Below are 17,055 nucleotides of genomic sequence, written 5' to 3' on the forward strand. Positions count from 1 at the left end.
GCAGAGTGAGGGCTTGAAAATGAGTTTGTGAGCATGAGTAAGTTGAGTGTAGGTAAGGTAGTTAGGGAGCTCTAGCCAATTTAGTTTCTGAAGGGCAGTACAGTGATGGGAGGAGGATCTAAGGCCAGAGGTGAATTTAGTGATTTTGTTGTAGCAGGAAGAGAGTTTTGTTTTAGTAGAGGATTTTAGGTTAGTTAAGAGTGGGGCACCATAAAGGAGAGAGGGGATGAGGTATGTGGTAGATAGGAGGAATCTGGTGGATGGGGAGAGGAAGCGGATATGCCGGTAGAACAAACCAAGTTTCTGATGTGTTTTTTTAATGTTAGTTTGTATATGGGAATCAAATGTGAGCTGGTTATCAATGAGAGCTCCTAACAGTTTGGCATTGGAAATGATTTCTAGGAATGTGTTAGTTTGACTAGTTATGAGGAAAGAGTTTATGTCGATAGTCATGCTTTTTGATGGGGTGAATAACATGAGTTTGGTTTTTGATGGATTGAGAGTGAGATGATTGTCATGCATCCATTTTTCAGTGATTGAGAAGGCATCTTGAGTTAGTTTTATAAGGGAGGGAATGGAGTTTGCAGCGCAAATAATAGTTGAATCTGCATACTGGACTATTTTAGCATTTGGGATGTTGTGGTGGAAGTCATTAATGAAGATGTTGAACAATAAGGGACCTAATATGGAGCCTTGGGGTACACCAGTGACAGTGTTAAGGTAAGAGGAGGTGGATTTCTTCCATTTGACAGATTGCTGCCTATTGGAAAGGTAACTAGAAAACCAGTTGATGCAAGAGGGGGAGAGATGTAGGGTAGAGAGTTTGGTGAGTAGCAGGGAATGGGAGATGGTGTCGAAGGCCTTAGAAAGGTCTAAGAGGAGAGTGGAGACAATATAGTTAGAGTCTCTAGCTTTATTTACAGTTTCGAGGAAGGAGAGAAGAGCAGTGGTAGTGCTATGACCGGGTCGAAATCCATGTTGTGTTGGGGTTAATAGGTGATTGCTGGTCAGGTATGGTAGTAGTTGTATGTGGATGGGGGATAAGATGGCAATAGGTCTAAAGTTGGCGATGGTATTGTTGTTACCTCCTTTATGGAGGGGAATAATGTATGCTTTTTTCCAAATTTGGGGTACATAACTTTCCTGGATTGACCGATTTATAAGTAAACAAATGGGGAAGGCAATGGCTTCAGTAGCTATCTTTAGGAAGAAGGAAGAGATGTTATCGGGAGCGTTAGAGCAAGGTTTTAATTTAAGAAGCAGTTTTTTTATAGTACTTATGGGTATAGGTTTGGGGCAGAAGAGAGGGAAGTCAGAAGTGGTGGAGTTTAGTTTAGGAGGGGTAGTTGTAGCTGGGGGAGTAGAGTTATTACTAAATGATGATGTTAATTTAGATATAGAATCGATAAAGAAGCTATTGAATTGGAAGGCAAGGTCGGTATCAGAAGTATTTTGATCGGGTTGTGGGTTTTCCTTTTTGCCAGGGTTGAAGAGGGAGGAGATACTGTACCAGAATTTTTTTGGGTTAGTTTTATGATTATTATGACATGGCTCAATGACCAATGAAGTCCAGGTCCCAGAAAAACGCAAGCCGAAGAACCAGCAGTATGGTGAAACAGCACAAAAGTTTAATAATCCAGAAAACCAGAGAAATCCATAAAAGTTGTTTAACATAAAAACAAGTCCACTACTAAAAAATCAAGAGGGTACCTTCTATCTAAAAACATGTCTACTAAGCTCTTAATTTCCAAGGTGTATTGGGCATCTTCACTAATTAGCCTAGAGAGCCTGACCATCTGACCCTTCACAACATTCTTTTTTTGATAAAGGGGATGGCAGCTTTGAAAATGCAAAAAGCTGTTTGAATAAGTTTCTTTACGAAAAATGTTGGATTCTAATCTGATAACCCCTTCACTCACTCTAGTATAAAGTGTGATGTCAAGATAATTACACCTGTTGCCATGTACCTTATAGGTAAATTTAAGAAAATTAGTAGTGTTATTAAGATATTCTACAAAAGTATGCATTGTATCAACTGGCCCTCTCCAAAAAATTAACAAATCATCGAGGTACCTCAAATAAAGTGACACATACTTCATGTAGGTTGATGTAAACACTTTGTCCAATTCCCATTGTGCTAAAACGAGATTAGCATAAACTGGCACACATTTTGCGCCCATAGCAACACCTGTTACTTCTTTATACAGTTCACCCTCAAAAGATAAAAAGTTGTTAGTTAGAATAAGTTCCATTAGATCAACAAGAAGTGACCGTTTGACAGTATGCATGTCACAAAATTTTTCAAGACAAATTCGAAACATATCTAGCCCTTCCACCTGAGGTATAACTGAAAACAGGTTGATAACATCTATAGTGACCATAGTAAAAGGCTCATCAAAGTGTTTTTGTCTAATGACATCTAGACAATGCCAGGAATCATGCAAAATGTGTGTAAAATGATTGACCATATTTTTACAATAAAAGTCCACAAAAGAAGCCATAGCTTCAGTCTTGGAGCCCCTAGCTGAAACAATCGGGCGAAAAGGTGGATTGTACCTACATGAAGTATGTGTCACTTTGTGACACAACAACAACTTTTGTGATCAGCTTTATTAAACATCACAACAACATCATAATATAACCAAACAGGGCAATTTGGGCAGCATGGTAAAATGCTCACCTATATAATATACATCATACAAAACTTAACTTATCTACTAAACAGGGCAATCTGTTAGACCACTCACCAACAAACACTAGTAGCATCTCAATGTTTACTATCCACAATCACAATTTTTCAAGCTGCATAATACTGGTCACCTGATTAGTCAGCCTGTAGCCTGACAAAGAGTAAAGGGAGGGAGGAGAAGGCCTAAACATCCAACTAAACCATCCCTTCTTCTGCCCACCAAGCTGTCCTGTGGCTTGTTCCTCCCATTTTCGTTCAACTGCTGACTACTATACCTACCCAATATGTCCTAACAAACAATGCAAACTGCACATTGATAATGTCCAGCCCAACATCACTAAGATGAATCCCATCACTATGGAACCACACAGAGTCCGAATCTGCAAAGTCTTAATGATTAAGTGCCAAGAAACCCAAGGAATCACTTATCCTAGCTACCCTATGATTGAGGAATTTCCTAGTGACCTTTAATACCTAAAATAACCTATGTATAATATCAGACCATACTACCCTACCCCTGGAATTCTCTCTGACACACCACCCATAAATCCTGAACTAAACAAGCAACTTCCTCTCCAGTACAACCCCAACATGATTGCCCCCCAAATGTATTAGTATCCCATCTGGCATTCCATAATGCTTGCTCAACTCCTCCAAAGACAACAACTGACATCATATAATACCTCTATGGTTCATAGGTTCATAGGTTGATACTAGGCTATCGGCCCTAGGGCTTATACAAGTCTAGCCATAACAATTCCCTGGCTATTTCTTCTCACAGTATTTACTTCCCTGGACCCCTGTCTAGCAGGGCAACTGACATGATCCCCGGGGTGAATTTCCTATCTCACATCCAATCATCAAGGTTCCTTTTGAAGAGGACCAAAGAGGTGCTCTCCTTGACATGTATGGGCAGTCTATTCCAGAATCTGGGGAGTCTCTGGGTCAGGAACCTCCAGCATGTTTTGTTCATTGTGATGACAAGGTTTAGATCCCTGGAGCATGTGGCTCTGGGATATTGGGATTTCTTTAAGTGTAGCATGTCCAACAGCTCTGGGTTGACATGGCCTTTTTTGTTAAGCAGAGATCACTTCTGAGTAGACAATATGCAACAGAGTATAGCTGGAGTTTTTTTAGACGGTCAGCATACGTCATCTGGTTTAGGCCTGTGATTCTTTTAGTGAGGTATTTCTGTGGCCTTTCCAGTTGTTGCAGATGTCTTGAGAGGTACATTCCAAATGGAGCATTGTATTCTATAACAGGTCTAATGAGGGATGAGTACAGTGGGACAATGTCCTCCTTTTTTCTGAATGAAAAGCCCTTAGTGATGAGGTGTGCCACACAGAAGGATTTCCTGACTATTGTGGCGATGTGGTTATCGAAGGTGAGACCACTGTCCACCTGTGTCCCCAAGTCTCTTATCACACTTTTGGTGTTTAGTGTACTGCCACCTATGTGGTAATTCATGGGTATATGTTTTTTTTCAAAGGGGATAACTATACATTTCTTGGCATTAAGCTTGAGCCCATGGCTCTGGCACCAAGCATCTGTTTCTGTAAGGCCCTTTTCTAGAATATCCACATAATTTGTGGATTCAATAATGGCTCCCAGTTTGCAATCATCTGCAAACTTTGTTAGCCAGAGTCCCTTGGTGTTGGCCTGTACTTCAGAGAAGTAGATGCCAAACAAGAGCGGCCCCAGGACTGAACCCTGAGGTACTCCACTTGTCACTTGTCTGGAGCTGGATTTGGAGTCGGCTACTTTTACAGTATGGGCTCTGTCAGTAAGCCAGTTGGCAAACCATCGAGTGACATAGAGATTAATGCCCAGCTTAGTAAGTTTATCTATGATTCCAGAGTGGGGGATGGTGTTGAAGGCCTCGGTGAGGTCCAGATAGGCTGTGTGGAACGCCTTATCCTCATCCACAGCTCTGGAGACTGATTTGAAGAAGTCAATCACGTTCAGGAGACAAGACTGACCCTTCACAAACCCAAACTGGGTGAAGTCCAGTGTTTGAAGGTTGCCAGTGTCTTTGTTTATAAGTTCCATGATAATACTTTCCATGACCAGACTGTTGGAAGTTCCACTGCACTGGATCCAAACCTACATTTTTTCCTCTAGGTCTCAGCTCATCCACCCTCCTAATAAATAAAAGACTGTCCAAGTATGACTAATAACTTCTTACCTAAAAAAGAAAACACAGCATTAATACCATCAGCAAAATAAAACACATGCACACACACACACACGCACACATGCACACACGCACACACGTATACACACACACACACACACACACACACACACACACACACACACACACACACACACACACACACACACGCACACACACACACACACACACACACACACACACACACACACACACACACACACACACACACACACACACACTCATACGCATATATGTAGAATATCTAATATAATCCCAAAAATGTCCTGGAACATTACCTCCATGCCTTTTTAATGACCTCTACTGATTCACCTTCTTCTACCAAATCTATTGCCCCACCCATCCTAAAAGAATGAGTAACATACTTACCTCCACTAATCTCCCCTGCACCTCCAAAGCTCTCCTACTCCATCGAACAAATACCTCAGCATCTAGCTGTATCCAAAAGCCAGCACAAATGAACAAACCATCTAACTGTTGTCTACAAACGTCATGCCATCCAGCAATTCAAATACTCCACTTTTCTACTTGCCTGACTTTTCCTTCTTGGTCTGTCTTGGATCTCTTCAACCAGATCACAACACCTGTTGTCATCATTTTTAGCTCTCACTGATGGAATATCCCACAAAACATAATCAAAATAAGAATCAGCAATCCTCATAAAAGCAGCAGTAACATATGCTTACCTAATGGTAAGCTACTGTTACTCAACTTAGGCCACATTCATTCTCACCCTTTCAACATGCACAAAATTAACCAACCATTTGTCACATCCTCAAGGCCTGATAACTTAGCTGCTACCCACCAGTGCCACCATATGAACCCTAATAGGATGCAGTGCATCATCTGACTTCCATCTCTGCACCAAGTACATGACCACCAACAGCACTGACCATCCCCTTGCCCCCACCAGCAAATCTAAAACAAAATCCTTAAAAACTTTAAGAGCCTTACCATAAGCCTTTTTAGTTACCTTGGACCACAATAGTTGGACCATCCAAACTGACACACATATCCAATCTCCATATCACCTCAGACACTATTGTCTGACATACCTGAGCTCCTGGCACCAATTTCTAGAACCTATAAAGCTGAAAAACAAGATAAACTGTCATCCAAGACATTAAAATGACAAGGAATATAGTTAGCTTAGAAAGAAAGGTTAATGTTCAAACAATGCAACACAATCTTTCTCAATAAGCCTTGCACCAACGTAGATCTCGCTGTCTTCCTGGCTAGCACCTGAACTGCTACCATATTCTCCGAATGGAAAACCATCTTTTTGTTCTGAAATTCTGCCTCTCAGATCACCATGGCAGACCAAATCAGCATCAACTTTAAAAACATGATGTCTCCCCACAACTCATCTGACCACTCCCTCTGCAAAATACCAACTTCCAAAATACACCCCCATCCCCAAAACTGCCATCTGCATCAGTAAACAAGTTAATCTCTGATGAACACTCTCACTCTCTTTGTCAGAAAGGCACTCCATTAAGTGCTGGAGAAAATCCAACTAAGCAGACATGCACTCCTTGACATGCTGGTTTACCCTCCTCAATGATTTTTATGCTTACCTCCAAAAAGCAAGTTAGTCAAAGATCTTATAAAATTCTGGCTTGGTCTCACTTCCCAACATGCAAAATTCAGCAATCCTAACAGTTCCATGATCTCTGTAACTCTGACTTTGTTCTTGGAAATCAGTACCTTGATTTTCCCCTAACTTTGTCCAGCTTATCACATGGCAGTCTAAATGCCTCCACATCTGCATCCACCTCCAAACCCCAAAATGACTGTACCTTAGAGGGACCCTCCTGTTTGACCATTGCTGATGGAACTCCGAGCTCTGCACACCACTGCTCAAACAGACCCATGCCCATCCTTACTGATTGCTCTCCATCCCCATTTACATAAAATCACCCAGGTAGTAAATAGCCCTCAATGGTGCTACCCTCTGCTGCCATAGCCAGTGAAGGCAGTGCTAAACATTTTAAAAGTTGCGCAAAGTACCACACAACCCATAGTCATCACCTTGCCAAAGTAAATCCTACCATTCAAATGCACAGCCCAAATCAGTCAATCCTGTTCCCTTGCTATAAGCAGACTGAATGCCAACTCATTTTCTGGCTTTGCCAACCATGGGTCTCTAAATGATCTAATCATCCTTATTGCTTTATCCAGAGAGGCATACTGGACCATAATGTCTGCTTTATCAGTTGGGCATTGACTGAATCGGCTTTCTGGAAAAAGAAGAAATGTGTGAGCTGCAAATTCCCCTCAGTGATATCTTAGGGACTAAAGCTAGTTGGGGATACTTGAAATATGTCAAATGGGGAAACATCGAATGGCCCTGATAATCTAGCCAATGCCAACTCTTTATCCAACAGTGCTTGAACCACCCACCCCCATTCCTAGAACTGATTTTAAATTAGCACAACTTACCTTAGATTTAACTGGAAAACCCCACAAAACCCCATCTTTTTAATTCCTAAACCATCCCTTTATCTGGGTAGCCCCAGAGGAAGGAGACTCTAGCTTATCCACATCAATAGGTGAATGTCCCACCTACCTGGCCAGTTCCTGTATGAAAAGACTCCCTGCCCTGCTACCCCTGAAAATCCTTCAACCACCCACCTCACTGATACTTCCTACTCACACACCGTCACTGCTCAAAACCCCTGTCACTTCCTTACTCCAACACTTTAATGCAGGATATTGACCCCCACATTGTGTATGTGAGTGCAGAAACCTAGAGGCAAGTTAGGTTCACTAACCAGCATTGAACACCCAACATGAATTTGCTTTGTCCCCACTTCTTTTCACTGCTTCCCTTACTGAACCACCCTACTTATTCAACATGGTTCCCATCCATCTATTTGGATGCCTATTTTCTCATACCAAGTACTTAAAAACCTCCTTAAGCTTGTGAAAACTCTGGTCATACCAAAACCAGTCATATCTGCCATGAAGCTTCTGCACTTCCCTAACTGTTAAAAAATATGAAATCAGAGGCAGTGTTTATTGCTGCTCTTACTCAACTAAATAAAATCCATCACCCCGTTATCCCATCTCCTCAGTCTGTATCTACATGCACCATTCTTCCCTAATACTGTTAATACTGTCATGAGCTCTTTAATCCCAGGAGCCTCCACTTCTGCCAGTCTCTGCACCCCACATGCATTTATAAGGTCAAAATCCTTAACAAAATCCCCCCAACAAATATTCTGTTTCACCACCTGAGGGATATGTGCTGTAGTAGAGAGTGAACTACTATCTACCCCTAGCACCAGGGAAAACCTATTGGCTCAAGCTATTTACCCACGGACCCCTAATACCCCTGCCCCGAGCTACAAAAAGAATTTACTATCACCCATTATAAAGTCCACTACCCCTCCCAGTTCTAGCTCCCATACTCAGATGGTCTGCCCCTAATAAACCTAAACTTTCCTCTGTAACAAACACAGTAACCTACCTCTCTCATGTATGTTTAAGTAATTCACATGCATGAGCAACTCATCATGTGACAGAATGGAATTCCTTTCCCCATCTCCCCTGCAAACATGAAGCTCATTACATGTTATTTCCTTCTGCTGTGTCACTGGTGGGTCAAGCAATCTCCTTGTCCTTTTCAGTCTGGCTCCTGAGGCTTCCATCATAGACTGGTCAATTTAGCCTTTCCTTTTTTCATCTGCCTCATGACAGTTCTGCATGAACAGCCTCTTATGATATCTGACCTTGGGTTTGCACCCCTTGAAAGAATTCCTCCTCTTGTGACACCAACTCCTGCCACCTCTGCACCAAATACTCCTTTTGTGTCATCCTAAACAAACAAAAGGAAAAGAAAATGCCATCCATAGCCATCCAAATTGTTGGTGAAACCATCCAAATACAACCTAACCTGTCCACTCCCCTCTAATTTACTGTGATGCTAAACTCACCCTGAATATCCTCTTAACCCCTTTTCCTACTCTGCCCATCTATGAAGACTCATCCTTTTCAAACTGACCCCTTTTAAAACCCTGCTAACACTGGCAACCCTTTGAGAAAAAAAATGGTGACAAATCACTCTGAATAACTAATGATAGCAATTAGCTTCCTTCACTCCCTAGACATAGTAATTTAAATACTCTTGTTCTGACAAGTGTCCCTGCTTATTACTAAATCTATCCACCCCACCTCCACCCCAATTTGGACAAAATAGATCCAAACAACACTTTTTTTGTTTTGGTATGTAGCTCACATAACCTTGAGGTCTGTGTTAATGTGTGTGTGTGTGTGTGTGTGTGTGTGTGTGTGTGTGTGTGTGTGTGTGTGTGTGTGTGTGTGTGTGTGTGTGTCTGTGTATAGAGAGATAGCTCACTCTTCTGAGGATCAAAGTTGCATCAGACAAGGGGGGTATGAAGTCATACCACTCCACCTCTTAATGCGAGAAATCTGGGCAGCCAAATAGATAGGGAACAAAAAAGACCCAACAAATTGGGACATATTTTAAATATTAGTCTTACAAGTTTATAAAATTGCTAGCCTAACGGTTTTACATGACATGCATTTTCTGAAAGGTGCAAAGCTGAAACTCCAGTGTCTGTCATAATGTAGTGACTTCAGTTCTCAGTGATCTGCCAAAACCACATATTTCTGAGTTATGAGCCAAAATATGAGGCAGCATTTGTACATTCTGTGAAAATCTGGACACTTGAGAGGTGTGACTGTATCCCTGTGCCACTAACCTATCCACTGCCCAACTCTTCAGGACTTCAACCAACTCACATTGCCTCTACCAGCAAGCGTGAAAGAGACTTGCTAATTAACCCCCTTAATTGTCTACTTAATTCTGTTGTAGTTGTTGCGTGTATGCTTTTCTTCTTTTTAAAACAACCTCCCCAATAATGTACATGGTATGACTACATTATCACATATGCACACTCTAGTGTGGCTGATGAAAAGCAGCCTAACGCAACTACCACATCATAATGTCAAAAAAGCATTTGATGTACATTTGGATTGAAGTTTGTCATAAGTCAGGACTGATTCTTTGCAATCTTCTGAATCCTCATGAAATTTCTTATGTCTAACAGATTTGTGGTCTGCATCCATTTCCAATGAGTCTCTACTAGTATTCACAGAAAGTATATCACTTAAGGCCCACAGATTGCTAAAACAGCTCCATTCTCCACCAGTATACCGATACCACTTTTTGTTTATAATACCTCTTTCATACGTAGTACAACTCACTTATAATCCCATTAAAAAACAGTATTACCTTTTGATTATAGACCCACTGCCAAACATAAATAAGTTGCTTTCAATCCTAAAAGTCCTCATATATATAGACAACATATTGATAGGTATAGACTCCTATACAATGCCCAGCACCAGTTCACTAATGGCTTTAGTATGTCTTCTGCAATTTGTTGCACAACACATACAATTTACTCAAATATGGGCAAATGTCATCTTGATGAATCACCATCTTTATTAACCTGAAGAGCACTTTTAAAGCAGTGGATCATAGATTCTTTATGAACAAACTCACAAGAACCGGATTCCGGTATTGACCTATATTTTAGTTCCCCAGTGGTGTGAATCTCAGCTTAGCAGAAATCTGTTTCAGAAATGCTTTCTCAAATTATGTTACCTTTCTTACTGAAGTGACCTAGACTCAGTTCGGTACTGCATTCATTTTACTATTTTTGAAATTAACCTCACCTTAGTACTTAAATATCTCTACCCTAATGCCTTTTCTGATTAAATTGCATTACTGAGAGCTAGCTATGCAATATTTTCTACTCAGAATTATTGTAACACATTGTCTGCATATCTTTAGCAGGTTTAGCACCAATTACCTTATCATAGGTTCATAGGTTCATAGGTTCATACTAGGCTATCTGCCCTAGGGCATTTATAAGCCTAGCCAGAGTGTGTGTGGCTTTCGCCACCCCTTGGAATGACAATACTGTGCCCATTTAGGGTTTAGTTTACTGTGCCTCTGTCTAGTAGTGAGACAGAGATGACCCCCGGGGTAAATCTATGATCTCCCATCCACTCGTCAAGATTTCTCTTGAAGAGAGTCAGTGAGGGGCTCTGCCTAACATGGACTGGGATTCTGTTCCAGAGTGTAGGGAGCCTTTGGTTTATGAATCTGTCCCTCCAGCATGTCCTATTTATTTCTTTGTTGAGGTTCAAATCTCTCACTCTCATGGCTCTGGTGGATTTGGATTTCCTGAGGTGGAGCATGTCCATTAATTCCGGATTGGGCATGGCCTTGTACGTCAGGCATAGATCGCCTCTGAGTAGGCGGTATGCGACTGAATAAAGCTGGAGTTTCTTCAGCCGGGCAGCATATGACATAGGTTTGAGACCCTTGATCCTCTTGGTGAGGTACTTTTGGGGTCTTTCTAACTGCTGCAGGTGTCGGGTAAGGTACATCCCAAATGGGGCATTGTACTCAATTATGGGCCTGATAAGGGAAGAGTATAGGGGCACAATGACCTCTCTTGATCTAGATGTGAATCCTTTCATGATAAGGTGGGCAGTATAGAAGGTCTTCCTAACCACTTTGGCAATGTGAGTGTCAAATGAGAGGTTACTGTCAACTTGGGTCCCTAGGTCCCTGATTACTTCTTCCGTACTTAATGGATTACCACCTATGTGGTAATTTGTGGGTACTTTGTTTTTCCCAAAGGGTATGACTATACATTTTTTGGCATTCAGAAAAATCATGAACTAAAACCAGTCTCCCTATCATGAACTAAAACCAGACCCCCTATCATGAACTAAAAACAAATCCCCCCTATCCTGAACTAAAAACAAAACCCCATATCATGAACTAAAACCAAGTTCATCTGCACTATTTGGTAGTCTGATGTGCTTAGCTAAAGCCATACCCTTCATTATACAAGATACCCTTAGCAGCTACCTATAGCAAGTGCAGCAATATAAATACTTTGAAATTGTTCTAGATCTCTCTTACTTTATTTATTTGATTATTTGATATTTGTTTACTGGAAAAGTCAGACTGGGCCAGAAAAGTGCCTATTTTCAGTGGAGGCCCAGGGAGAATAGCTCCACAAGCACTATATTTCAAAAATCAAGTACATATATTTCAAATTGCAAAGTATCATGTTACATTACAAAACATAGGAGTGAAAACATGTTATAATGATAAAAACATATGTTTCATAGTAGAGTGCAATGAAAAACAATAGTATGAGTTGGAAAAAATATGCGAGGAAAACTCAGTAGTCATATTATTGGTTACAACGATTAGTATGTGATACATGAGATCTGAGACAATTCTAATAAGATATTTAAAGAGATATTAGAGATTACATGATTAGAGACAGAGAAGGGAAACTGAGTGATGTCTTAGTATGAAAGAGGATGTTCATATTATGGTTATATAAGAAAGAAGGAAGATGGATGGAGAAACAATTATTAGGAGAGTGCAGGGTAGGGTGCCTTCAGGTGGCTTAGGTGAGTAGGGAGGAAAGTGAAAGAGGTAGATGACGGGTCTGCAGAGATGAAATGATAAGGTAAGGTAGTGGGAAAACAAAAATGAGTGGAGTAGGAGGCTGGAGAGGGTTGTGAAGTGTGATGTAGGTTGAAGGGGGTAAGTGAAGTATAGTGAGTAAGTGCAGCCAGGACTAGCACAGGAGCAGGTCCAAAATTTTGTAATGTATTGTTTTAGGGAACATATAAAGTTGGGTAGGTTAGAAATAGTCCTGGTGGTAATTTGTTAACCTTCATTCTACATTCTAAAAACATTTAACATTTTCTCATAATAGGCTGTGTGAAAATATTTTACTTGAGTGAACAAGCACTAATAAATATAGGAATATATAGAATGTTTTACAGTTAAAAAAATGTACATCATATATTACAAAACCATTCTTAAGCACATACAAAAAGTAACCATACTTTAACGCAATTATACACTTATATCATTAATCACTCTATTAATATTGTTGTTTCTTTGGATGTATTGGACAAATGATTTTCCAGACACTTTACTATTTGTAATAATAACTTCCAAGAATATTCATGTTCTGTAAAATATTTTTAAACTTGTCAGCTTATAAAAATATTCATTTCTTTATCACTGTTGTAGGGGGAAAAAAAGATTTGAGTGGAAACTAGCATACCTTCACAATGAGAATTACAGGATTACCAGTCTATGCACCCTAGAATCAGAATTGAGTGTGGTCTGACTTTTAACAGGCATATCACCTGTAGGCAATCTATATGACTCTAAAGAAGTTATGCTACCTTATAAATCTTACTGATGACTGATACCACTAAATATCAATATAAAATGTTAACTACTTACTTATCATCAGCAGAGGAATGCTACTTGTGTTTTTATTATTTTTTGCACTTCTTATGGGCTATTACTCCCCATCTCTGGCATACTTATTTAAAAATCCATGTACTGTAATGACGCCCTCAGTCTTAAATCACAGGCTTCCTAACACTGAAAAAGCCACCATTTACATTTGTTACAAGTGAGTCCACATTATCAACCGCTGACATAACTGCTTGGAATTTACTGCATGCCAGAATCAGAAATGTTACATTAATCACTAGAAGATCATTGTTTTTTTTATTCAGTTTGTAAATGTGTTGATATAGATAACTTTTCATGTTTTTCATTTTCTCACCAATTCCATCCTGTCCACCAACTTACATCTCTGGCATTCCGTCTGTAATTTGGAAAGATTTTATTATCTAGATATGAACACTCTTTTTTTCCTACCTGTTTGCAGATATTGCATACATGTATTCTGTCTCTATGTGTTTAATTGTGGTATTACTGCAACTGACCTTTGCACACTCTTGGAATCACAGACCTTACCTTTTAGATATTATCTTACTAAAAACTTAATCTTTAATTAGTACATTTTGAAGATGATATAAATTCAGTACCGCTTATGTATTTATATAATTTCTTTTAACTTCTAACTTGTGTCTGGAGAGTGGTTGAAATGAGATTTTAGACCAGTGCATCCATCCAGTACATACAGACATACATACATACATACATGCCTAAATAAATAAATTAATTAATAATAGATGGATAGATAGAGACCTTGTTCCTCACTCTGGACAACAGGGAGCTAACACTAGTAGCAGTATTAGGAGACGCTTTTCATTGCAGTCTGGGTGTGTTTCATTTTCATACCATGTATCACTTTTCATTTCTTTTGTCCTTTTTCACTAGCATGTGTAATGTTTCCCAGTCAGTGTCATGGTTTCTTATTCTTATATGAACACACTGTTAGAGATGCTTAAGATCTACATGCTGTAATTATCATCTCTGTGTCTGTATGAGCCATGAAACGTTGATTTAAATGAAATACACAGAAATTCTGCATACCACTTAACAAGCATGCAGACGCTGCTATCAGATGTGACCAAACCAATAGTTTAAAAATAAACAGGGGGCTTAAGGGCTTGGTTCAATAATAGAAAAGTAAGGTACCTACTTAGTGAATGTGAAATTCAAACTCATTTTCAGTAGAAAACTGTATAAAATAGGCTTTTACTAAACCATCATGCAGTTATAGCAGTGGTAGCATTTCTACTGATTAATTCCTCTTTGTGTCATGACATAACTACAAGAAATGTGTGACAACAGAACAAAGGATCAGTTTTTTTTAAATAATGGGGCTATAGAAATTAAAAACTGAAAACTGTGGGTATTGTATGCCCTCAGGTGGTGACAGCTGAAAATGACAGTGCTGTCCCTAAAGCAGTTTAACTGATGATGAGACATCTCAGGGAGTTAAAATTGTGGTGCATGTTTTCTGTGAAGTCAGTTCCAGGCTCCAGCTCAGATGCTACATTTTGCAAACAGCTTCAGTAGTTATCTTACACAGGTAGCATTTAATCGGAAAGCTGACAAAATCAGTGGCATTGTTCAATATTTCCTCCCAAATTCCTTCACTTCAAGATTATGTGCCTCAAAATTATTCATTCACCTCAAGAGGCATGCAAAACAAGCAAACAACTGTGATTTATTTTATGTTATTACTTCTTTTAAAATAGTTCACAGCATTTGACCATCACTGTTTTAGCAGATAATTTCTAAATTTGCATATTTGTTTAGATATAAATAAGGTTTAATTTTTATATGTAAACTTATAGGTATATTATCAGCTAATTTATTTCACTGCTTTAGAATTAAGTTTGCAATTCAATATATGCTGTTTGCACTCATACAAATTCTACACTCATTAAAAACCATGAAACCATGTGTGGCTCAGTTGTCAAATAAATGTCTACGTTAATTGTTTTTGTTTGGAATTACTCAAGGCTGTTGCACAGAGATGTGATTATGTACTGCACAGAGTTGTGATTATGTTAAGCAAAAGGGGATCTATGCCAATTAAATGGTGTGAGATATAATGGTAACTGTGTTGTTTCCTCTATGAGTGGACAAAAGTGAATGCAATGAGGATTTAAATCATACCTCTCAACTGTCCTGATTTTCAAAGAATGTCCAGATTTTTGTGTCTTATTTTTCCTCATAAAATTTGTGGTTTTCTGGTAAATCATTAAGGATTGAAGTCAGTCACTAAATAATACCAAATAATAGGATCATAGGATCATAAGAAGTTACTAGGCTATTGGCCCTGAGGCCCTTACAATCCTAGCTAAGAATTTAACCCATATTCCAACAAGTCAGACCCTATGCCACTGTCAAGCAGGGACACAGGTGGAATCCCAAGGGTGTATTTTTTGTTCCCCATCCAGTTATCCAGGTTGCTTTTAAAAAGGTTAAATGAGATACTCTGCTTTACGTGAAGAAGGAGTCTATTCCAGAAAAGGGGAGTCTCTGGTATACAAATCTGTCCCGCCAACAAGTCCTATTGATGTCACAGACCAGGTTGAGGTTATGCGTGCGAGTTACTCAAGTGGAGCTTGACTTGTAGATATGCAGCAGTCCCATCAGGGCGGGATCTGAGATTGCTTTGTATGCCACACAGAGGTCACCTCTGAGGAGTCTGTAGAAGACTTGAGTAGAGGGACAGGGCTTTTAGCCTATCTGTGTAGGGTAGATGTTCGAGGCCCTGGATTTTCAGGATGAAGAACGTTCATGGTCTCTCCAGCTGCTGCATGTGCTTTGTGAGGTACATGCCAAAAGGGGGATTGTACTTAATAATGGGTCTTATAAGGGAAGAATACAGGGATGTTATGACCACCTAGTCCCTGGATGAGACACCCTTACTAATGAGGAGGGCCATGTAGAAAGCTTTCCGTACAACGGAGGCAATATGGTGGTCAAAAGTCAGATTGTATCAACATGGGTGCCCAAGTCCCTCACAACTGATTGCGTGCTTAGTCCCTTATTATCAATGTGATAATTTGTGGGGACATCATTCTCCCCAAAAGGGATGATGCATTTTCTGGCATTCAGTTTGAGGCCATGTTTCTGGCACCAGTCATTTGTTTGGGTGAGACCCTCTTGGAGGATGTCCACATCACTAAGAGAATTGACAGCACCCAGCTTAAAGTCATCTGCAAACTTGGTCAGCCATAGTCCACTAGATTTGGCCTGCACCTCTGAGAAGTATATCCCGAACAGCAGAGGCCCCAAGATAAATCCCTGGGGTACACCGCTTGTGATGGGTCTACTACTTGAGGTGGCTTCCCCTATTTTGGCTAGGTTGGTTGTATCAGTGCGCCAGTTTGCTACCCATCTGGTAACATATGGATTGATGCCTAGTTGAGAGAGTTTATCTATTATACCTGAGTGGGTAATAGTATTGAAGGCCTTGGTGACTGTCTCAAAAAAGTCCACCAAATTTAACAGGCATGACCTCCCCTTGACAAAACCAAACTGTGTTGGATCAAGTGTCTGGAGGTTGCCAATGTCCTTGTTAATGAGATACATGACAATCCACTCCATGGCCTTGCAGATCAGTCTAGTTAGGCTGATGGGTCTATAATTTCCTAGATTGGTGGATGCTCCACCTTTGTGTAAAGGGATGACAGTAGCTGTCCTCTACTTGGCCGGATGAAGCTGGTACTCAGGCTTTGGTTGAATAGGGTAAAAAACATAAAGGTCCAGCACAAAAAGGGTTATGATTTAAAACTCCTTTATTGGGGTTGCTCCAAAAGCAAACAGCATACCGGTTTCGGAAACAGCCTTCCTCAGTGCTTAATAACAGCA

The sequence above is a fragment of the Protopterus annectens genome, chromosome 3.part0 (genome assembly GCF_019279795.1).
Source record: "Protopterus annectens isolate FY-2018-M chromosome 3.part0, PAN1.0, whole genome shotgun sequence".
Lineage (NCBI taxonomy): Eukaryota > Metazoa > Chordata > Ceratodontiformes > Protopteridae > Protopterus > Protopterus annectens.